Source organism: Acomys russatus, chromosome 22 (genome assembly GCF_903995435.1).
Source record: "Acomys russatus chromosome 22, mAcoRus1.1, whole genome shotgun sequence".
Classification (NCBI taxonomy): Eukaryota; Metazoa; Chordata; class Mammalia; order Rodentia; family Muridae; genus Acomys; species Acomys russatus.
Window position 1 is genome coordinate 56,573,062 of NC_067158.1, and position 24,943 is coordinate 56,598,004.

The window sequence follows — 24,943 nt, forward strand, 5'->3', positions numbered from 1 at the left end:
TTGATCATTCCTTCTGATGGGGGTGCTTTGCCAGGCCATAGGGGGAAAGAACAAGCTCAGTCCTGATGTGACTTAATGAGGTAGGGTAGGTGGATGGGGTGAGCTTCCCTCTTTTGAGGAATAGAGGAGGAAGGATGGGAAAGAGGCAGGCGAGATAAGTCTGGGAGTAGTGGAGAGAGGGGGCTACAATTGGGATGTAAAAATAATTAATTAATTTAGACAAATTTTAAAAAGACTCTGAGATGTATAATTATGAAAAGTGAGAATGGAAGCAAATAGAGAAATGCAGAATGAGAAATAAAAGATGAGAGAAAGAACAGGAGAAAGAATACTGACATGTCTCTGGCGCCTGGGAGAGAGGCTGTGCTTGCTCCTCTTCCAGTGACAACGTATAGAACTGTAGTTGGCCTCATGGCATGTCTCAGCACAATGCTTAGAGTGTGATGGCTTGAGGTTTGTTTCATCTTTTAAATATTCATATCCTGTGATGTTTTGTATGCATCAAAATTATTTTAATCACAAGTAATTTTATAGAGAAAGAAAAGTCAAAGAATTTAAAGAAATTATAAGGACTCAAACTTAATTGAGAAATTTCTATGTTAATAGTATTTATAGATATATTCCCTGAGTACATTGTAATCCTGCATAGTTGGAATTATCCTTAGTTGAAATTTGAGGAGATGGAGGTCTTGCAGGATAAATACCTCGTCAACTTTAAAAATAAAGGGTTTAAATTTTGGTATAACTCAATATACTTTATTTATATATTTATATAATAAAATCCTTAGATTTCAAGACAGAAACCATAATATTTTATTATTGCATATAGCTTTTGTGTTTTCTCACAGTGCTTTACTACCCACTAGTTATTTATTTTAAATTCATTTATTGAGAACTTTCTACTGCTGAGTTCTAAATTATGTACAGAAAATTAATAAAGCCCTGATGATCCTACAAATTTATCATACAGGGGTACTTTTCAGGCGCATGTGACAGTATGTCATAAGAGGTAAAGTGATACAACCATTCACAAGTATAAATGTTCTTTGGCTCTGATAGGCTTTCAAAGAAGGCATGGACTTACTTTTCTCCTTTCTCAGATGGAATCTGTTGGACTAGTGACACTGTATGAAAGGTGTGAAGTGAGTCAATACACGAAGTCTGTAAGCAGAAAATGCGTCGAGGAGCTTTGACGACTAGAGGCTGACTGAAGTGTGCATTATGTAGAAACTGTAATACAATGCAATTTCAGGTTGAACATGTGCCAGTAACCTTCAAAGCTGTAGTATGAAATTTTCAGACTAATTTAGTATTTATGGAAGCCAGAGAGTTGTTGGGAAGAAACACTGTCACGTGGTCACATGGTCAAAATTGGCTTCATGCCATTTTAGGAATTTCTATGGCCACACATTTGAAAATTGATAGAAAGATGGAAAGATATGAGATGGTTTGGAGGGAAGAAAGGAAAAAGAAAAAATATAATAAATATATTATATTCTAAAACACTATTTTAAAAATCATATGCAAAACCATGTTATCCCTGCCAAAACAAACAACAGAAAACAAAGAGAGACAAAGTAAAGCAAACCAAAACCTCCAAATAAGCAAACAAGACCAATTATTGTTTTGAAGTTATTCTTCTGTATCTGTAAACTATGAATAAAAATCAGGCTACCAAGAAGAGACTTGATACCCTATGAGCATATACAGAGGGAGGAAGTCCCCCTCAGTCACAGTCATAGGGGAGGGGAGTAAGAGGAAAATGGGAGGGAGGGAGAAATGGGAGGATACAGGGGATGGGATAACTATTGAGATGTAATATGAATAAATTAATAAAAAATCCTTCATGCTAGACACTTATTTCTCATTAACACCTTTCTTCTAGCAAAATATAATAATTTAAAATCACAAGTTTCTATGGTCAGGTTCGTGGTGTTTAGTTGCATTTGTGCCAAGTGATTTAACATTGGCTGAATAGAACAAGGCTGCTGAGGACTAGAGATACGATTCAGGCCCATTCTCTTTGTATTTTTCCTGGATTCCATATTAAAGGATTAAAATTGTTTGCAATGGGTCAGGTTCTCTGGGCAATAGACTCAGACCGAGACATGTATGAAGGCACTTAACAATATTTATGGTACTTAGAGAGAGGTGATTGGATAGGAGGAAGATTTGAACCCAATACTGTTGCAATAAAGCTCTTAAGCCAATTTCCGTGAGTGTTTTGCAATTATGATCATGTGTTGGAACAGAAAGCCTTAATATCACCCCATATCTTGGACCCAATAGTCTTTTAAATATCAAGATATTCTTTATTTTATGTTTTCAAAAATGATGCTACTTCTAAAGATGCTACTTCTAAACATGTCCTCTGTTAAGAAAGGGCTGCAAACTTATACAACTTATACTTTGGAAATCAATCTGGCACCTTCTCAGAAAATTGGGAATAGTTCTACCTCAAGACCCAGCTGTACCACTCCTGAGCATATAGCCTAAAGATGCTCCACCACACAACAAGGACATTTGATCAACTATGTTCATATCAGCTTTATTCATAGTAATCAGAATCTGGAAACAACCTAGATGTTCCTCAACCAAAGAATGATCTAGCAACTGTGGTACATTTGCACAATGGAATACTACTCAGCTATTAAAAAAAAAATGGAAATCATGAAATTTGCAGGCAAATGGATGTAACTAGAAATGATCATCCTGAGTGAGGTAACCCAGACCCCAAAAGACATGCATGGTATAAACTCACTTACAAGTGGATTAATATCCACATCTAGCTCAGTATAGATGTCCTTTGCAGGACTCGGCTCAGCAGAGGATCGAAACAGATGCTAAGACCCACAGTCAAATTCTGGGCAGAGTTGTGTCGAAGAGTGGAGGGTTAGAAGGACCCAGAGGAGCTCCACAAGGAGCCATCGAAGCCATCAAACCTCGGCCCAGTGGTCCCTGCACAAACTGGTGCACCAACCAAATACAACGCACACAGAGAACCTAGACCCCTGTTCAGATGTGGGTGATAGCTCATTATCCACATGGATCCCCCAATAAAGGGATGAGAGACTACCTCTGACACAGACTCTGGTGCCCACAATTTGATCACTTCCCCTTGATGGCCTTGCGGGGCCACAGAGGAAGAAGATGCAGGCTATCCTGATGAGACATGATAGGCAGGGCACAGGGGAAGAAGACCCCCAACCTATCATAGGGAAGAGGAATAGGGAGAAGGAAGGAGGGAGGGAGGGAATGGGTGGATACAAGTAAGAGGTAACAATTGGGATGTAATGTGAACAAGTTATAGAAAAAAACAATACAAGAAGAAAGAACTGAAGCAATTATATTTGTCAAAGTGTCCTTCCTACTTGGGGCTTAGCCAGTTTGGTATTTGGGCATTAGGTCTCAAATCTGGCCTCCATGTCATTTCAGGATTGGGGAGCAGAAAGGGGAAAAAGATTATTATATTTATTTAGAAGCAAGTTCATTCTCGACTTCCATTCTTCCACACCAGGTTGCGACTCATTGTGGAGATCAAGGACTATCACAGAAGACACCACAGAGTTGTCTTCCTCTATTTTTCTTGTTCTATTAATATCTTTACTATTACCCAGTGGACCTGGTCTTCTTGATTGCCATTTCTATGTTGGTACACATTTTGATAATTAACTCATTTATTTTGCTGAGATGTAAGCACTTCTACTAACCTAAGTTTTTGGGGAATAATTTTATATTTGTCATTACATGGAGCCTGATTGTGACATCATTTGCTTCTACCATGATTCCCAAGTCATAGAGGAGAGACATCACTGATAATCGTTATGGTTGTGAGGCTTACCCCTGAGTTGCTATTGCTTATGTTCGTAGTATGTCCTCTCGGCCTTCCCACTGGACATTGTGTTCTGGTGTGTTCTCTGGTCTTCTGTTATGTCAGTAACTATCTGCTACTGTAGCAAAGTCTATGTGATAAAAGCACATATGCTTTGAAGGGAGGAAATTTCCTTATGTCCCCACTTTTGGAAGTTCATTCACTGATCAGCTCACTTTCGTGAGCACACGGAAGAACAAAACATTTCACTTCATGGCCAGGAAACAAAAGAAAGACAAGAAGGGATAGCTGTTACATTCTTCCTCAAAGTTCCTACCACCTTTCAATAGTGCTATCTGGGAACTTTAATACATAGGTCTTCTTTTGTAACTTTCAACATCCAAACTATGGCATTTACTTTAGCATGGACATTTTTTTTCTGAGTCATTTATTTTTCTATCCCACCATCCTTCATGACATTTGGAGATTTTTATTTTATTTCTTGTGGTCCAATGCTTTGTTCACACTTTTAAGAGCTATTTTCAGAAAGCTAGCACTATCGCTGGATTATTTATTTGCATGTTAAATCTTTTTTCGTAAGAGAGAGCTCTTTTATCAGTGCGCTTTGTGTTTTGAAAGTGTTTTAGTTTTCTGTAGTGCTTCCTTCCCTATGCTTACTGTCTTTCTTTGAGAAACCACTGCACAAGAGAACAATAATAATCTTTCTGGACTTCAATGTCAGCCTCTAATAGTCTTTTAATAAATATAGGTTGTATTGTCTTCTCTTGAGGGTATACTTTGAGCTTAGCAACAGGCATCCAATGTACTTCTCTTGAGCTGAGGCAATTTATACAGAGGCTCACAAATGCAACATATCTTTTGGCATTCTTACCAACATGTAAGACTATGATCCTCTTGATGACATTTCTGCTAGATATCTGGTGACATACCATGATAGCATCATAGTCACTATCTCAACACCTTTAATTTTTGTGTAGAAATTGCCTCTTGATTCTCCAACTATTTTCTTTTTTATTATACTTTATTCATATTATATCCTGATTGTAACCCCCTTGCTTTCCCTTATGTTCCCTAGACCTCAGACATATGGGGTCCTCTTTTCCCACTGCCTGCATACCCTTCCTCTGTGTTCCAACATGGCCTCTCCACCAGGAGGCAATGATCAAATGGGGTGCACCAAAGTTCTTTTCAGAGGTAGTCTCCTGCTCTCCCCCATCTCTTCCCCATGTGGAGAATGAGCTGTCCATCTGCTATACCTGAACAAGGGGTCTAGGTTCAGTGCTTGCAGTATCCTTGGTTGGGGCATCTGTTTGTGAAGGCCCTCCTGGGTCCAGACCCGCCAAATTTGATAGTCTCCTTGTGGAGGTGCTGATACCTCTGTCCCCTCACCCCCACCCCACCCCCAGGTCCTTCCATCCCCAACTCTTCCATAACACCTTACAGGGCTTCACCCAGGGTCTGGCTGTGAGTCCCAAAATCTGTCCCAATGCCCCACTGGGTGCAGTATCTCAGAGAACACCTATGTTAGGCTAATAGCCACTTATGAGTATATATCATGTGTGTCTTTCTGGGTCTAGGTTACCTCACTCAGGATGATCTTTTCTACTTTCATCCATTTGCTTGCAAAGTTCATGATTTGTTTTTTTAAAATAGCTGAGTAGTATTCCATTGTGTAAATATACCACACTTTTTTTTATCCTTTCTTTGGTTGAGGGACATCTAGGTTGTTTCCATGTTTCCAGATTCTGGCTATTATGAATAAAACTGCTATGAACATAGTTGAGCAAATGTCTTTGTTGTGTGGTGGAGCATCTTTCTGGTATGTACCTAGGAGTAGTCTGGCTGGGTCTTGAGGTAAAACTAGTTCCAGTTTTCTGAGAAAGAGCCAGATTGATTTCCAAAGTAACCGTACAAGTTTTTACTCCCAACAGTAAGGGAGGAGAGCTCCCTTTCTCTACCTCCTCACCAGCATGTGCTGTCATTTGAGTTTTTGATCTTAGCCATCCTGATAGGTATAAAATGGACTCTTGGAGTAGTTTTGATATGCATTTCCCTGATGTTTAAGGATGTTGAGCATTTATCTAAGTGTTTCTCTGCTATTCAATATTCCTACCCCAGAGGGCAATAAGACACTCATTGATGCTGCCATTTTGATTGCTGAGGATCAGGATCATTTCTTGATTTTTGCCTGTGAACTTGATCCATACACATGCCATTTTCTCTCTTAAGTATCTGAAGGTGTGCATGGAAACAGTACTTGAATCCACACACAAAAAGGGACCATGTCTCTCATCTTGACAATTCACTTATGTCATGCCAGGTAGTTAGATCTTTTGTTTGCTGCACTATATTATTTTTAATATGGAACTTTTTCCCATTAAAAATTCTTGAAGACAGAAACATATTCATATTTGCATTCTTTAAGCAATTGTCATTTTAATACACATTATGCTAACTTCATTCTTCTTTCCAGTTCATGGTGTTGTTGGCCCACAGGGAGAACCTCAAGATGTGACTTCAATGAAAGCTGTACTATAATAGTCAAGTCTGCATAAATTTAAGATGAACTTGACTATGACACTGAGATAGATAAAGGAAAAAAAAGATAAATAGAAATGTGATTTGACATGATTTCATAATCACTATTCTATTATGGTTTATGGAAGAATCATGAACAGGAATGAAAGTCATAAGAATAATGGAGGGTTGAGGAAGATTCATTTGGCAGAAAGAATAAAATAATGAGTTAATTTTTGGTGCTTTGAATCAAAGATGCTGGAGTACTAACAACCGGAAGTAGTGACATCTGCATCTGTAGATCAGAAGGTGGGATGGAGGAAGGAGTAAAATGGATGCAGACGCCAATGCTTGTAGCAGAAGCAATTGGAGTGAATTATTTGAAGTAACTTATGTTGTAAATCTGTGGTTTATCTTTCCCAACTTTCCTCATTTAAGCTCCTATTTTTTTCTTGTCCTTACACATGGCACAAGGCAGTCTATGTGTCTAATGGACGAAGAGATGGAACACAGAGACTGAAATTATACCAAAGGGTATACAAAGGTGGAGCCGGGTGGAAGAGGGCGCTAAGTTGGAAAGGAGGAGGAGATGATAGGTCTACAGAGGTGCTATACTTAGATACCGTTACCAGGGAAGACGTTAAGGAGGAAAAGACAATAGAGAAAGCAATGCCACAGGGACCTCAAAGACAACAAAGAGCTCAATCAATGAGTAAGGAGCTCAGCAACTATTCATCACTTCCTACTCACAAAAGTTTTTGACTGTTTACATTGTGCTAGACTTTGTGACAATTACGTGGAGATAAAATGCAGTAAACAAGATAGGAACTTCAGTTTCTGTGCAGGTAAACATCTCAAAGAAAGCAGTTAATTTCAAGTACAGAGAGCCTAAAGTACACAGCTGATACAAGCGACTGTTTGTGTTGGGTTTTCCCATCATATCTACGCTGCCTCCATTCTTTTTCCGGATACTACAAAGTAGTGTTTATGTATTAACAAATGAGAGGAAATGCCAGAGAAATGAAAGTGATATCAGAGTCCTACATGGGATTAGTTACAAAGCTAGAAAAATATCAAATTTCTTTCATTTTTATTTTTTAACTATATAATTGTGAATATATATTTTTCATTTTGAGACAACTGAATATGCCTAAGGAATAAAGAGTTGACTTTTTCAAAATCACAATATCATCAAAATTTCTTTGTTTGAGGCACAAAATATAATAAAGCACCATCTATTTAATGTGATAAATAATGGCATTAAGAAATAAACAAAATGAAGCAGTACATTGCTGGCTGAGCATAGAGTAAGTATGGGAGACATCTTAAAGTGAACTCATGATAAACTCTACTAGAGAACCATGAGAGAAAACACACATTTCTGTCTATACTTTTTAAATATTTGTTCACTTTACAGAATTATTTGCTGACCTAGGCTCACACTCAGAGCACTTTAAAGAAAAATTTTGCTTTCTACATTCTTAGACAAATTAACTCTTGGTTTATTAATATTTGGTTTATCACCTTAAGGCAGATAGAACCATACATAATTCTTGATCTTTATGTGCTTTATATCACAGGAGCTCAAAGTAATAACACAACTTGTCCTAGTCACCCAGAAAACTTAACTTCACATTTTTATTACAGATATTTTCCAGTATATATGGTGGTTCCTACTGGGATTGGATGGAGAATACATGCTATACATACAGCAAAATGGTTGTCTTTGTATTAGGTGAGTTAAAGTTTGATTAATCAAAAGAGGTATCTTGGGTCATTTATAATATATGCACATTCTGCCTGAAATTTTGTGAAAACTTTTGAGTCCTAAGGAACACAAAGATAGTGTTTGGGGCTTTTAAAATTGAATAGTTATTAGCCTTATGACTATCAAAATGTGGGAAAATTCCATACAAACATTTTTCACAGAGAAATTAAATATATCCCCACAGGAAATCAAATTGACTCAGATGACAAAAACCCTAAAGACATTTGTCTCTAAAATGTTAATTTTCTCAGGGAGTGAATGTTGAATACAATTTTATTAAGTATGGCTGATAATCATTTTTAGCAACCTTCAGTAAATATGGCTATAATGTACCAAGTCTGTGAGAACATACTGAGGTATGCAAGTGGTTTGTAGCTTTTATAATAAATTCATTCTGTTTAATCTTTGGTTTTTCTTTTCCCAAACTCCTGTTCTTTTTTTTTCAATATTTTATTTTTGGCATATACATTTATATTATTACACATAAGCAGAAAAATGACTTATAGCAAAAAGAACCACGGAACAATCAGAGATCACATGAACATTACGTTCATGGTGTATTGGCTAATTGCGCTTGGCAACCTTGTAGAAAACATCTTTCCTATCTTGGTGCCTCTAAAATTCTGAGTGTAAATCAATATCTATCATATCTCATCTCTGTCAACTCAAAACCTCTATCTAGATCTAAAATCATCTTAACCCCTAAACAACTAAGGTTAATTGTAAGACTAAACTATCTGGTCTTCAACTCCATCAGAGACTTGTAAAGGAATGGAACTTAATTACTTGAGTGAACAAGAAGTGTAGGCTAGCAGCTTCCAAAATGAGAATGAGGAAAAAAAAAAAAAAAGACAGAGATAGTTTGCTGCATGAACAGTCACCCAAAACTCTCTATAACATTGGAGCATCATCTTCAGCCTTCTGGCCCAATGTAGCTGACAGACATATTTGTGAAACAGGAACTATTGAGGACTTGCTTACCCTGTCTTGGCAGAGTTTGGCCTTCGACTTGGCCTGTATCCAAACTTGCCCATTATTCTCCACATACAATATATATATATTTCTACTCTAATATGAGGTATTGAACCCATACAACTCAATTATAATACAAAGCTTACTTCCAATACCTGTAAAGTGCTGTTGCAGACTGATTAGCAAAGTTAGTAATACAAGCCAATTGCTAGTTGATCAGATTATGTTCATGTCAACTACTAGCCTATTTTTATCACAAGAACATACATCCCAAGCTTAACAGATAGATAGATATGATCCTATAGATAGATAAGGTAAAATAGATAAGGTCTGCAAAGCCTCAGAGACAGAATATGGCATATAAGAAGCTTTTAATATCTTAAAGATTCTTTGATAACAAGACAGGTTAACTTCTGGCTACAATCAGCCTACTTCAAGAATATGCTGAGCATCAAAGATCCTCCTTATGGAGATGGCTTCAAATTTGGCAAACAACCACTGGGCAAAATGTCCTCATTTCTGCCGCAGACAGAATTCTTCCTAAAAATGGGCAAGCTCCTGTTCTTGTTCACTATCTTCTTTTGGTCTTTAGCAGGGAGATAAACACAGATAGATGGTGTGACTATTAATCAAGAACAGTTGTGATTATGGTGAGGTTAGGCTTAAGACTAATTTTGACTATATGAGTGTTTATTAGTTACACTCCCAGAAAACTTATATCTGGAAATTTTTGCATGCAAATGCACTGGTTCCTACTGCACTTCAGCAGAGAACATATCTTTTGTAGAAATTGCTCATCTCTATACTAAGTCAATTCAAGGTTGAGGGTTTTACTCATAAAAGTCATTAAAGTTCCCATATCTCTGGTCAACTTCAGTCAAGCTAAATTTCAAGATAAATCCAACAGTTCTTAGTGATTGATAGAATTGAGTATCATCCAAAGGTTGGTAGCAGGGATCTGAGCTTGACCTTTCACTAAAGAAGCAAACAAACAAAAGAACCAAACGAAAACATAGAGCTTCTTGCTCAAATCCATCTTAGCTATTGATCCTTGCAGACATTAAACCAGAGTTGGCTGGGGCAGGAGTAGAAGGGATTAGAATATAAAGTGTTGAATATTTAGCATCCAAGTCTCCATTCTGTCCCATGTTCCTATTATTGGCTTGTAATAAAGGCCCTTGGCAAGCTAGTTTGTAGAAGAACTAGATAGTTTCTATGCCACTTCTAGATTAGCATGCTTATCTAACAATGTTACTCCTGACAGTGCATACTAAAATACATAGTCTTGTGAGTGATAAATAACTCATACATTGTCACATATTTTCCAGAAGGGATTTGTTAGGAGAAACTGATATCTCTCCATTCACTGGGATCCTAATAATCATTGCTCTTACTGAACCTCTATCATTAGAACAAGGGTAGATCTTTCTCTAGAAATTACTCTTGACACATATTTCGGTACACACAGAGAGACAATATATCTTGAACCCAAACAAGTATTTTATTCATGGATTTCTCCCTTAATGTATTACAGCAACCATTGAATAGAATCCAGAAGGTCATATTGAGAACTGACCATCTACTGTGGCTAGCTCAGGATATGCTTAAGTAAAATGGTTTTGGGAAAGTAGAAAGGATAATGATTGTATTACCAGAATGAATACAGATGCTGATGGCCTCATAATTCATTTTGGTCAGGGCACTAAATTGCACTGAAAGCTTGGTACTTGTAGGAATAGAAGGGTAAGTGAAGCATTTCATGACACAGATTGCATTGCAGGCCTTGACTATTTCATAATGACATTAACATAGGTCTTATTAAGATGACCCTGAAGACACTCTACATTTAGATATTGAATTCAACAGACTGTAAGGATGTTTTCCAAAGCTATCTGAACACACACACACACACACACACACACACACACACACACACACACACACACACAAAAGCATAAAAACATGGCTTTCCTTTTGCTTAATCTGCAGTAACCACACATTTTTCAATATTATAGAGAAAAAAATCTCATTTGACTTCATTGATTTAGTGCCACAATTAAATATTGATTTATCTGACAAAATAAATCTTTTTCAAATGAAGAGACTCCACGTTTTCCTGGATTCAGGGTCTAGTTACAGATTTACAGTGAAGAGACTACTGCTTCTGTTATTGCTATTAAGTCTTGTCATCAGTATATTAATGAAAGCAATGTTTAATTAAGACATGCCATAGGTGAGAACTGAGGGCAAACTTTAGTTCCAACATAGTGACAGACACTGGGGGCTTAGTGCTGGACAAAACAGATGAGAACTTTTGCCTTTTTATAGATTGCCTTACAGTAGCATTTTGTAGCTGCTTTGTTACTTGATAATTTGAATGAATAGCCTTTTCTTAATTCCTATAACATTTCCCAAATGATGAATTTTGGCAAAATTTATTAATGAAACTTTCTATAAATAAGGAGAGGAAAACTTTTAAAAATAATATCCTTTAATTTTACGAGTACCAAAAACTAAAGGAAAAAGAAAAATTGAACCCCACAATGTTCCTCTGTAATTCTAAATTTAAAAAAAAAAAAAAACAGAAGCAGTAAGCATATTTTAGCAACCTTGGATGCCCCTTTCTTTGGGGTAGCTACACACCTTTATTCCAATATTGCTTTCACGTGGCAGCCTGACATCATTAATGTATGCACTGTGCACACATATTCCACTCTGAAAATGTACCTGGCAACTGTATTGTTGGCCTGGAACTCTCATATACACAATGATATATGCCTCTCTTAACAATGGAATATATTTCTCTGCCTCTCAATGGCCACTAAACAGAATTTTTACTCAATGGTACTCCAAATATACCTGATACACAATAGAAGACAATGTGGTCTAGATTGTTCTTGGCAGACTTGCTCGCTGAGGCAAATTATGGTCTCTGAGAGATCACTGAAGGATAATCTATCATTTACATGGGGATACATATAATCAAAAATCCAATAGGTCAGGGAACGTGATGCATGCAATAGAGCAATGATTGTATAACTTAAACCTGTCAGTCAAAAACTAGAGCCGCCTAAGTTATTTCCCTAGTTATCAGGCTTCCCCCCCCTTCAGAGCCTATTAAAGAAGCCAACAGAGATAACATGAGACCTTGAGTGCTCTTTCATTTATGAGGGCTCTTGCCACTCCTGACCTTGAATCTGAGCTGTTCTATTTCTTCCCTTAGCTAAAAGCTACTTTGCTACATTAAAAAAAAAAAAAAAAACCTGTGTGCCCTGGATGGGGAGGCCTGGTGGCACTCAGAGGAAGGATAGCAGGCTACCAAGAAGAGACTTGATACCCTATGAGCATATACAGGGGGAGGAGTTCTCCCTCAGTCACAGTCATAGAGGAGGGGAGTAAGGGGAAAATGGGAGGGAGGGAGAAACGGGAGGATACAAGGAATGGGATAACTATTGAGATGTAATATGAATAAATTAATAAAATATATTTAAAAAATAAAAAAAATCTATGTGTACCTTATTTTATCTTTTATATTAATTAATTTATTTACTAATTTAATTTATATTTCAACTGCAGTTTCCCTCTCTCCTCTCCTCCCAGTCCCTTCCTCTTCCCTTCTCTTCACTGCCCCACACCCCTTTCTCCTCCTTTTCTCCTCAGAAAAAGGGAGGCCTCACATGGATATCAGCTGGCCTTGGCATATCAAGTTGCAATAAGCCTAGGCTCATCTCCTCCTATTGAGGCTAGACAAGGCCGCCCAGTTAGGGGAAAAGGATCCAAAGGTGAGCCACAGCACCAGAGACAGCCTCTGCTCCTGCTATTAGGAATCCCACATGAAGATCCAACTGCACAATTGTTACCTATGTGCATAGGACTGAGGTCCGTCCCATGCATGCTCTCTGGTTTAGTCTCTGCAAGGCCCTATGGGCCTAGGTTAGTTGATCTGTAGGTTTTCTTGTGGCAACCTTGACCCCTCTGGCTCCTTCAGTCCTTCCTCTCCTTCTTCCATAGGATTCTTCAAGCTTCACCTAAAGCTTGGATGCAGGCCTCTGCATCTGTTTGCATCGGTTGCTGGGTGAAGCCCCTCTGATGGCAGTTATGCCTGGCTTCTATCTGAAAGTATGTTAGAATATCATTAATAGTGTCAGGGGTGGGCTGTCTCTCATGGGATGGGTCTCAAGCTCGACCGGTTATTGGTTGGCCGTTCCCTTAATTCTGGCTTCAGTTTTACCCCATAAACATCATACACAGAAAGAGTTGTGGGTTGAAGGTTTTATGGTTTGGTTGGTGTCTCATTCTCTCCACTGAAAGTCTTTTCTGATTACACGAGATGGCTGTTTCAGGTTTCATAATCCCCTATTGCTAGGAGTCTTAGCCAGAGTCACCCTCATAGCTTCCTGAGAGTTTCCATTGTTCTAAGTTTCTAGCTGATCCCAGATATCCACCCCCAACCACAGGATTCCAGTTGTCTCTCCAATAGTCTCTCCTCTGTCTTTCTCCCCCGTGGTCCCTTGATCTAGAGTGGCAATCATTGTTAAATGGTTCAGGACTTCAAGACAGAAGGTACAGGAAAGGTAGAAATGATATAGCTTTTCATGTTCTCATGGTGTGCTTACAAGGTAAGGGTTTAATTCATGAGCATTGCCTGGCAGAAATTTAGAAACAAAATCATGGAATCACAGAGGCCAGACCACAGAGAGAGGCTATGAGATCAGGTCAGAGTCCTGTGTCCTGAGTGTGTGGTGTCTTCCACAACAGGGGCCCATCCTCTACCCCTGGGAGTCAGCCATGGGCTCACTACAGATACACGTAGCCCTGGCCCCCTATAAGCTAAGATTCTCCTCAGAGCAGATGGAGTCCATTCCAGAAAACCACAATGAGGTACAAGGCAGAGACCAATGCGCTTCTGAATTAGAAAACCACAACGCGATACAGTCCGAAGACCAATGGGTTTCCGAATTCAAGATCCAAAGTTTCCACTTTTTGCAGAGCATTCAACTGCCTTTGCAAGAGCAGCAACCTCTCAGTAGGATAAATTCCAATTTTTTTTTCATTAAGGCATATTATATGGTGACTTCAAAATAAAAGAAAAAAGGGTTGGAAGACGTTCAGTCACATAGTTACTACACATCCTCCCACCCAGAGCTAAGATTTTGACACTAGGATCTATGTGTTGCCTCGGGAAGTAATCATGTTATTAAGGTTTATCTTAATAAAGAAAGTTTTATCTTAAGAAAGCCGAGTAATTCAGCACAGTTGTGGTGCTCATGAGTTTATAGTCTTCACTTTTACTTGATTCTCACATTGCAAAGATTTGAGCACTTTTTACACCCCTATTTATGGGCAGTGCAATAAAATGCCTTCACAGGTTAAATACATTGACTAATAGCACAGAGCTTGTAAAAGGTGTACTTGAAATCCTGGTAAAAGCCTTTATCCAATTTAAAAACTTGGAGCTTTGGAAACTCTACTAAGTGAAGGGAAGACTATATGACACATGTAATTCCTGTGAGATGTCTGGCAGTAAGGTAGTAAAGTGTACCATTAATTAATTACTTAACTAACTAGTTAATTAAACAGAGGAAAAATATAGCAACTAGATACTGTGTACAACAAATGGTTCTAGATGTTGAAAAGAATGATTGAGCAGTCAGAGCCTGGTCATGGCTTTTTGTTTTTGTTTTGTTTTGTTTTTTTGGTCTGTCTCAGTTAATGAGGAAATGCAAGAAGAAACTTTTCAGTTTTTAGAAATAATACACTCACAGCATTTTATGTATTAAAAGGAATATAAAGCTAACCAGCTGTAATGATGGGTTTTGTATGCCTGGACATGAAATGTAGTGAATATATATATATATATATATATATATATATATATATATATATATATATATAATCTATTCTGTGACAATTAACATATCTTGGTTAGTTTCAAGTTCAGTTCTACCCTCTCACTGTCCTTAGACACGCCAAAAACACATCCCTTCCCCAGTTCATGTTCTTTTATTGATTGGTTCTAATATACAGATTCTGGTTAGTCCTGAGATTACTAAGTGCTGAGGGTTGGAACACTAAAGTACAATGCTTGAAATTTAGAGATTGAAAGGGAAAGAGCATCAATGAATCAGTACATTAATCTTTCAAGGGTTAGCATGAAGGACTTCAACGTTGTGGAAACTAATGGGTGCGTTGGGGTGTGCCTCTCACTCTTGAGAATGCAGGGTTGTGTGCTCATGGACATGCTGGCCTTGGAGTTCTGCATTATTCATAAAATGCTTCTCTGCTTGATAGTCAGGGAAACAGGACCTTTTATATGTCAGGCCCAGTACTTTTCTTATCTGTAATATGATAGGAATCACTAAAGTAGAAAGATAATAGAAAAATAAATCCCTTTGGACTGCATGCTCTTTAGCTAGTTGGCCAAGGAAGGAGGATGCTTGTATTTCTTAAATACTACTGTTTTCTCAAGGATGGTAAGGAAATGGATGCTTTCGCACCACCACTACTGCGGATTGGGTAATATTCTCTAAAGCACCAGATGGTTGGGAAGAAGTGACTCTTCTACAGCTCTCTTGGTTGAGCAGTTATTTACGGGCCAATGGGATCCATCTATTCTCAGTCATTGCAGCTTTTCATCCTTACAGACAATAAATCCAAACAATATGATCCTGGAAAGTCAATGTAATTTACACAGCTGATGAGCTGAAGTGTATGGGGGTGTTTATTGAGCACACCGTTCCCTTGACAATTTATTTCCCTTTCGAAAGAGCGGGAGAAAGCAGAAACTATGTTCTTGGAGAAAAGAAATAAGTCTGTGCTTTAACAATCACATGTGATTAAACAGCCAGAGGTAACTGCTGTAGGGAGTCAAACTCAGTGTGGCAAACTATCTATATGAGGCACTATTTTCTGTCTGCTTTGGCTTCACCTTTTGGGATAGGTTATAACAGTGGCATATGCTTAAGATTTGTGGTTTTGAATCAGTGTGTCTGTTTACCACAGTGCTTTTCTGTAAACTTTCTATCACCGTTATATTATTCTGATGTTGGCAAAAGTTTGATCAGCAGTCTCTTGAATTTATGTGGTTAAAAAAAAAAAGAAAAAGAGCAATGTTTTCCAGAATCAAAGGCTTGGTAACTCAGTGATCCCCAAGGGCAGTCTAGCTCATGTGTGCCACTGCTATACAGCCAGGCTCATCAAGTCAAACATTCAAAGGGAATCTAAAACAAACATGCACAGCTCATGTGTCTTTATCCTGCCCTCATGATTTACAAGAGAAGTCCTCAAGCCATGTAGGTACAGATGACAAAGCACATTGAAATATACAGATTCTGTTTCCTAGAGACTGGTACAGAGAGAGGCACTCCAGCTCCATCCAAGATTGGTTATCACTCACCTGAGACCAATTTTTACACCTCAGATGTGAAAAAAAAAAAAAAAAACTCAAGTGACACCACATACTGGCAAGGAGGTGGCAAAAAGGGAATACTCTACCATTTCTGGTGAGAGTGCAGACTTGTACAACCACTCTGGAAATCAATCTGGCCCTTTCTCAGAAAATTGGCAATAGTGCTACCTGAAACATGCTCCACAATACAGGAAGGACACTTATTCAACCATGTTCATAGCAGCTTTATTGATAGTAGCCAGAATCTGGGAACAACCTAGATTTCCTTCAACTGAAGAATGGGTAAATAAATTTTGTTACATTTATACAATGGAATACTAATTAGCTATTAAAAACAAGGAAATCTTGAAATTTGCAGGGAAATGGATGAACTCAAAATCCTGAGGTAACCAAGATCCAGAAAGACACGCATGAAATGAACTCACTTATAAGCAGATATTAACCAAATGACACAGGAGACTATTTTTGAAAGATGAGTTTTTTAAACTCAAAAATACAAACTTACACAATTTAATTAATTATGAATTTTCAAATTTGATGATGAAGACATATTCAATTTTCCTGATTTGTCTAAAGTTATACCTTAAATGAAAAGTTGGATCAGAACTCTAGATCCAGAAACTATGACTGTAACCATACTCAAATTCTCCCTACTTTTAGATGGATTCTTCCATGGATTCATGCTTCTTAGATCCCACTGGTTATTAGATTCATATGGGAGGCGCTGGGACATTTTATCTGCGCAGGGTCTGAATATCTATAATTTAACATAAAAACTTATGGATTATTTGTCAGTCACTATAATAACCACCATTTTCAAAGAAAGCTGGGGACAAAATATCTATTTGCACAAGCCATCAGCCAAGATATAACAGACTCTTTCTCAAACTTAGCTCTTTGTTAAAACATAAGGTATTGTCCTGTACCTCTGAGCGTTTCGTTCCACAGGTCAGGTTTATGAATCCAGTGCTCTGAAGTTTTGCTAACATGCTTGCTGCTGCTGTTGCTGCTACAGGAGCTATATTTTAAGAACCACTGGGTTAGCCTGAAGCAATGATTCTGTTGTTGACTTTTGTTTTTGGTTTTGTTTTTATTTATTTTATTTTTTAAAACTTATTTTTACATATACATTTATATTATTATAAGCATATATATAATAAACTATCTACAGCAAGAAGAACTACAAAACAATCAGAAATTATATACTTGTTACATTCATAGTGTTTTGGCTATTTCTATTTGGCAGCCTTGAAAAAAACATCTTTTCTATCATGGTGCATCTAAAATTTGGAATGTAAATAAATATTTGTCATATCTCATCTCTATTAACATAAAACATCTGTCTAGACCTAAAAAGTCTTAACCCGTAAACAACTAAGCTTAATTGTAAAACTATCTAGTCTTCAACTTCATCAGAGACTTGAGAAGGAATAAAGTTAATTACCTGAGTATACAGGGAGTGCAGGTTAGCAGCTTGCAAAAATGAGAAGATGACAGAGACAATTTGCTGCCTTAACAGTTACCCAAAACTCTCTATAATGTTGGAGCATCATCTTCAGCCTTCTGGCCCAATATAGCTGACAGACATATTTGTGAGGCAGGAACTAGCGAGGACTTGCTTACCCTGTCTTAGCAAAGCTTGGTGGTCAACTCTGCCTGTATCCGAGCTTGCCCTTGTTTTAGGCAGAATTCTGTCTGTGGAAGAAACAAGGACATCTTGCCCACTGGCTGGTTTGATACATTTGAAGACATCTTTATGAGGAGGGTCTTTGATGCTCATCAACTTCTTTGAGGCAGGCTGGGTGTGGCCAGGAGTCTTGTTGTTTACAGTTGTTGACTTTTAAAAGTTAGAAATTATTTGTACATTGGATGGAATTAGGCTTTTACTATACAGCTGGAATGATTGATTTGATCTCCGTGTATTATGAAATATGATTTCCTGACAAAAGTAGCGTGAACAGGATGTTGTGCAAAGGGACTATTTGTCATAGGGTGGATGTTATTGTCAAAGTGATCACTCTGGATTCCATATTGGGAATTTCAAGGTACTTCATGTTGTTTGGCTTTATTATTTTTCTTTCCTTATATCAAGAAATTAAAACTATTCATCAGAGAGAAAAAGCAAAATTATCAAACTTACAATGATTTTCTCTCTCATGTATGTCATTCAATCCTTTGAATTATTTCAAAAGGGCTTTACAATTAGCTGCAGGTAGATAGTCTCATTTCAGAGACAGCTGTGGTGAGATTTTAAATCACTCAAATTCACAGGGAGCAATAGAATAATCAATATAATTTCTGAGTATAAAAGAAAATATTATACATTATATGATATAAAAATCCTTGTTAAATTCTTCTTCCTTTAAAAAAAGACTTTGAAATACAAATGTCAGAATAAATATTCCTGTGTTACACTTCGGATCTTTTTTGTTGTTTCAGCTGAAGTACAGGTTGCCAAGTTAAAAGCATAACCTGTAGTCTCATAAAATGGTAATCATATTAGTGCCAGTGCTAAAAATGGGCATTTAGCTCAAACTTTCTTTCTCTGAAACACCATTTGTTCTGGTATTATTCTTTTGGGACTGAACTCAGGTGCAGCTATTTAACTATTTTGTATTGGAGAATTCATAAAAAACCTTTTACAGCTTTGGACACAATGATGTGTGTTCATCAAGACTCTAGCCAATGGTCAGAATATTCTCCACAGTTGAGTGGAGAGTGTGATACGACTTTCTCACATACTCTGGTGCCTCACATTTGACCATGTCCCCTGGAGGGGGAGACCTGGTGGCACTCAGAGGAAGGACAGCAAGTAGCCAAGAAGAGACTTGATACCCTATGAGAATATATAGGGGGACGTAATCCCCCTCAGGAACAGTCATAGGGGAGGGGAATAATGGGAAAATGGGGGGGGGGGGGAGGAATGGGAGGATTCAAGGGATGGGATAAACACCTAACCCAAGTAGGTGTTGAGTAAATGACATCATTTCTCCTCATAAGGTCATCAGGCTTCAACATATTTATTGATCTGCTCAGAATCATGAGATTTCATACCATTCTAGCCTTAATTCCGAAATCAGAAAGATTTTTAAGACTCAGAGGTCAGGAAATATGTCTTCTATATGTGACAAGACCATTGTACCCATGAACTCATAACAGCTGTGGTTGGCTGTACACAACTGGAGCAAAATCAAGCCAGTTAGCATTAGAACGTGGAGAGGAGAGTTGTGAGTCCACACCACTAGCTACAGAGTGTGGCCCCTGTAGGCATGTATGGCCCCACACCTGGTAGTGTATGAGCAGCACTAATCAGAGTCAGGGCCTCTAAAAACAAAACAAAACAAATCAAAAGACACAGGGTTGACAGTGCTGATAGAGAAGTTAGTGGGAGGGGTTCAGGGCATAGCATAACCAAAATACAACATCCATGTATAATATTATCAAAGATTAATATAATTATTACATTAAAAATAAAAGACATACTGATTACATCTCACCAGTTTATACAATCAAATATATCTGCACACACACACACAAGGTGTTGAAGTGCTCATTCCTGTGTGTAAGGTGCTACTCTATTTAGAAATGGGGTCTTTATAGAGGTAACGGAATTAAAATGAGACAATCAGGGCTAAAATCCAGTATGTTTCGTATCATATTAAAAATGAAAAAAAAAATTGGCCACAGAGGTAGCTATTGTCTGTGAGAAAACCAGGTGAAGAAACACAGGGAGGGGATGTACATCGAGTGCAACATGAGCCAGAGGATGCCACAACTTTCCGGGAAAGACCGGAAGCTGGTGACATAGGACAAGATGGTGGCTAGAAGCAGACAGACAGAATATAGCCAGGTGACGCTTGCATTCCTATTTCCAGCATTTGGAAGGGTGAGACAGCCACTTTATGTCCTCTTCACCACCACAATTTGGTTACTCTTATATGGAAATTGTAACAAATTAACAGTCTGTTAATAAGTGTTTCAACGCTGTTCTTTTTTTCCCCTTCTGCACTTCATGGAAGTCTAGTTCAGTGTTCTCAGTTTACATATACAAACCCTTTAAGAAATTCTCTTGAATTAATACTAACCATTTCAATCTCACAGTGGCATGATAATATAATAAATGAGTTTTCAGTCACCAGATTTTCGTAGTGATATCTCTAAATATCTATCCACAGAGGCTTGGATCTTACTTCTTTCCTTACAAACGGGCATTTTAGTTTGCTTAAAATTGATCTAAGAGATTAAGAGCAAAATTCAATTTAAAATGGCATTGATACTATGAATTCTAAATAATTCATTTTAATATAATCAATATTAATTTATGAAAATTGTATAAAATAAATTATATTGCATATATGTTTTTTATTTTTTTAAATAAAAGTAACCAGTGGGGCTCATTGCTTTTTTGTTAAGCCTTTGAATCTCTCCAAATACTATTATTAGTAAATGTGTCTGTGTTTGATTAGATTCATTTTCTTCTTTTTTCACAGGGAGATTGTGATTGCCTATGTCTTTCCTGGTATTAGGACTTTGAAAATTTTAAAAAAAATTCATTTTATTAATGTATTCAGATTACAACTCAATTGTTAACCCATCACTTGTGTCCCTCTGTTCCTCCCTCCTTCCCACTTACACCCTATTCCCCTCCTCTAGGTCTAAGACCGAGGGGGACCTCCTCCCCCACTATATGGTCATAGGCTATCAAGTCTCATCTTGGTAGCCTGCTTATTCTTTCTTTCAGTGCCACCAGGTTTGCCCACCTAGGGGAGGTGGTCAAATATGGAGCACCAGAGTTCATGTCAGAATTCTTTTTGAGGCAAGGTTTTCTCTGTGTAGACTTGGCTGTCCTAGACTCCCTTTTTAAACTAGGCTGGCCTTGACCTCACAGCAATCTGCCTACCTCTGCCTCGAGAGTTCTGGGATTAAAGGCATGGGCCACCACGCCTGGCTGGGCTTTGAAATTTTTTTTAGAGCTCTCACAGGGTCAAGGTTTTTCCTCACACAATGTAGCACTGAAGTTAAGGTAGTGCTGGTACACTCGTCCTTGCTAATAACCCCTAGTGCTTGTCCTCAGGTATGGGATAGCCCTGAAAATTGAGCTTTCCTGGTGCATGCAGTGCTTTCTTAACCCACAATTGATAAATTATTACCATGGCTATAGATCTTTTAAGCAGTACATACCATGATTTTTAGTACCTCCTTGGATAGGTTGATTCTCCGTAGAGAGTGATAGTAGAATAAATCCCATGAAAGCAGCTCTCCTTGACCCAGTTCTGAGTGAGGAGATTTCTTAGTGCTACTGGTTGAAAAGTGATGCTCTTCTACGGCCATATATGGCAAGCAGCGGGAAAGGACTCCATTCTCTAGGGCTGTTTTGGTCTCATAGACAGTGACAATGTTCTTGACTCATATATATTCCCCAAAATGACTTCCATTATATATAGAAGGGACAGAATTCATAGTAGCCAGATCACTGAACCAAGCCAGCATACCTCTCTTCCTGGTGATCATGATTTGCCATTATATTTACTATGATATCCAAAATAGTCACTACTGGGAAATGCATTCAGGTAAATAAGTTGAAATATTCTGTACTCATAACAGAAGACTATAAAATACTTATTCAAGCATGTTTCTAATAGAGAAACTAAGAATCAAATAAAATTTTAAAAATTATTAGTAAAAGTGAACTAAGGATTACAAGGTCATCAGTTAGAGATATTTTGATTCTGTTTCAAGAACATGGCTTTCAGTGATGTGTACTTATCAGTGCTTCCCTATCTGAATTAGTATGTGCTCACATTATTGCATGTCAATCATTGTAATTTATGGTGTTTCCCTTGGTGTTTTCTTAGCTATTTCATTTTATTACTCTTTCAGCCTAATACTAGGAATAATCTCCAAGTTAAAATATCTTCTGCTTTAACTAGTATTTGTTCTCTTTTCTAAGTCATTTGAGAAAATAACTGATAATATTGTCATCATAAGTTCACTTTTACTAATAATTTAAAAAAATATTTGATTCATAATTTATAAAACAGCCTTATTTTTTTTGCAGTAATATTTAAAAAATAACATCCTGACAGAGCTGTAATAGAAGCCACAACTAACAGTAACTGTGTTTGTTAGAAATAAACAAAGAGGCTGAATACAGTTAATTGAAATACAATAAAAGCATGTTTTCTGTCTGTAATTAGGCCTGGATTTCAGGGATTTAATATTGCTATTGGGGACTCATGTTATCATTGATGCTCTACTTTTCATTTTTTATTTTTTTGGACGTGATATTTTTTTCTACTTATTTTTTTTTTATTAATTTATTCTTGTTACATCTCAATTGTTATCCCATCCCTTGTATCCTCCCATTCTTCCCTCCCTCCCATTTTTCCCTTATTCCCCTCCCCTATGACTGTTCCTGAGGGGGATTACCTCCCCCTGTATATGCTCATAGGGTATCAAGTCTCTTCTTGGTAACCTACATGGAAGAATAGCAAAGTAGAAGGATCCAGAGGGTCCTAGAAACCTACAAGTAGAACATTATGATAGGCAGATTTGGGCCCAGGGGTACCGCTCAAACTAAGGCACCAGCCAAGGACAATACAGGTGGTAAACTTCAAACCCCTACCCAGATCTAGCCAATGGTCAGAACATTCTCCACAGTTGAGTGGAGAGTGGGATATGACTTTCTCACGTACTCTGGTGCCCCATATTAGACCATGTCCCCTGGATGGGGAGACCTGGTGGCACTCAGAGGAAGGATAGCAGGTTACTTTTCATTGTTTTAATATTATTGGCAGGTACCTTCTGCTGTAAGATAGCCCAGGGTTAAAACACAGTGACTCTGTGTCTAGCTATCTCATCAAAAAATCAGATATCACACTTGTAACTCAGAGGAAATTAAAAGAATGAAGGGGAAAAACACATGCCTGTTGCAGGATATTTGATCACACTCTGAACCCCAAGACTGTGTACTGCAAAAACCTGCTTCTAGTTGTGGTGTGACTCAGCCCAAGAACCCACCTTAAATCCAGGAACCTTCTGTTTACTGCAGATAGGTAGTTGTGGTGTGACTCAGCCCAGGCACATACTTTTAATCAATGTGCTTCCTATAAAGCAGGATGAAATAATGCCAATCATAGGTCAAGAGGCAGAGCAAACAGCGGGTTGGTTAACAAAGAGTGAACATCGAAACAACCATAGAGAATGACAGGAAGTCCTGAGGAAGGATAGAGAGGCACGTAGGGACTAGAAAGGAGGGTTTCAAAGTGTGAGGGTTTTCAAAGACAGCTTGCAGAAGGAGAAGGGGCCTCTTTTCCTTCTGGCAATCAACTGAGGTCAGCTGTGTGCTTTCTCTGACTCTTGGAGCGAGTAGGCTTTCACCCCAGCATCTGGACTCTGAGTCTTTGTTGGTAAAATAGAATGTTTGGGATTTTGTTTAAAAAACAACACATGTCTTCTGTGTGTGTCCCCCAAAGAGCTTTGCTGAAAGTGCTTCACAAGGTCTGGTTCTATATCAGGAGGTGCCCTTGTTGACAAGTGTCTTGGTCTCTCTCTGTCTCTCTCTGTCTCTCTCTGTCTCTGTCTGTCTCTCTGTCTCTGTCTCTGTCTCTCTCTGTCTCTCTGTCTCTCTCTGTCTCTCTCTGTCTCTCTGTCTGTCTCTCTGTCTCTGTCTCTCTCTGTCTCTCTGTCTCTGTCTCTCTCTGTCTCTCTATCTCTGTCTCTCTCTGTCTCTCTCTGTCTCTGTCTCTGTCTCTCTGTCTCTGTCTCTCTCTGTCTCTGTCTCTGTCTCTCTGTCTGTCTCTCTGTCTTTGTCTCTCTGTCTCTTTCTGTCTCTCTGTCTCTTTCTCATATTTATTTATTTGTATGGTAGTTCTATATAATTACAAGTTAAATAATGTCTTGATGTCAACAATTCCATGTTTCATGTTATATACTACAAAATCAAACACTGTAATTTACTTTTCAATCACTCTTTGTTGTTATAAGACATTAAGGATAGCAATGAATTCATCTAAATCAACAGTGGGGCTTCGGTTCTTGTTTTCTAAAGTTTTATTTCATTGATCATCATTCTTATTTTTTAAATTATGAATGAAATAAGGCACAATAAAGTGGGTTTCAAGAATAAATCTATTCAAAATTCAAGCACATTATTAAAAGGAGTGCACAGTTTGCCTTATTCTTTTTTTTCTATTTGTGTGTTAGGTGACTCACCTTTCACACCACATTCAACCATTCAGACAACGGTTACAGATTCTTCCTTCTTAATCCATGACATATTTGCACACAGCATTGTTTTGTTCACTTGTTATAAGATCTTCCAGCTTGTTAACTATTTGGAATGTAGTTCAGTGGCAGAATAATTGCCCACCATGTGTAATGCATACCGAGTACTCTGATATTAAGAAGAAAATCTAAGGTCACAAAAATGTGTCTCAATTGCAAT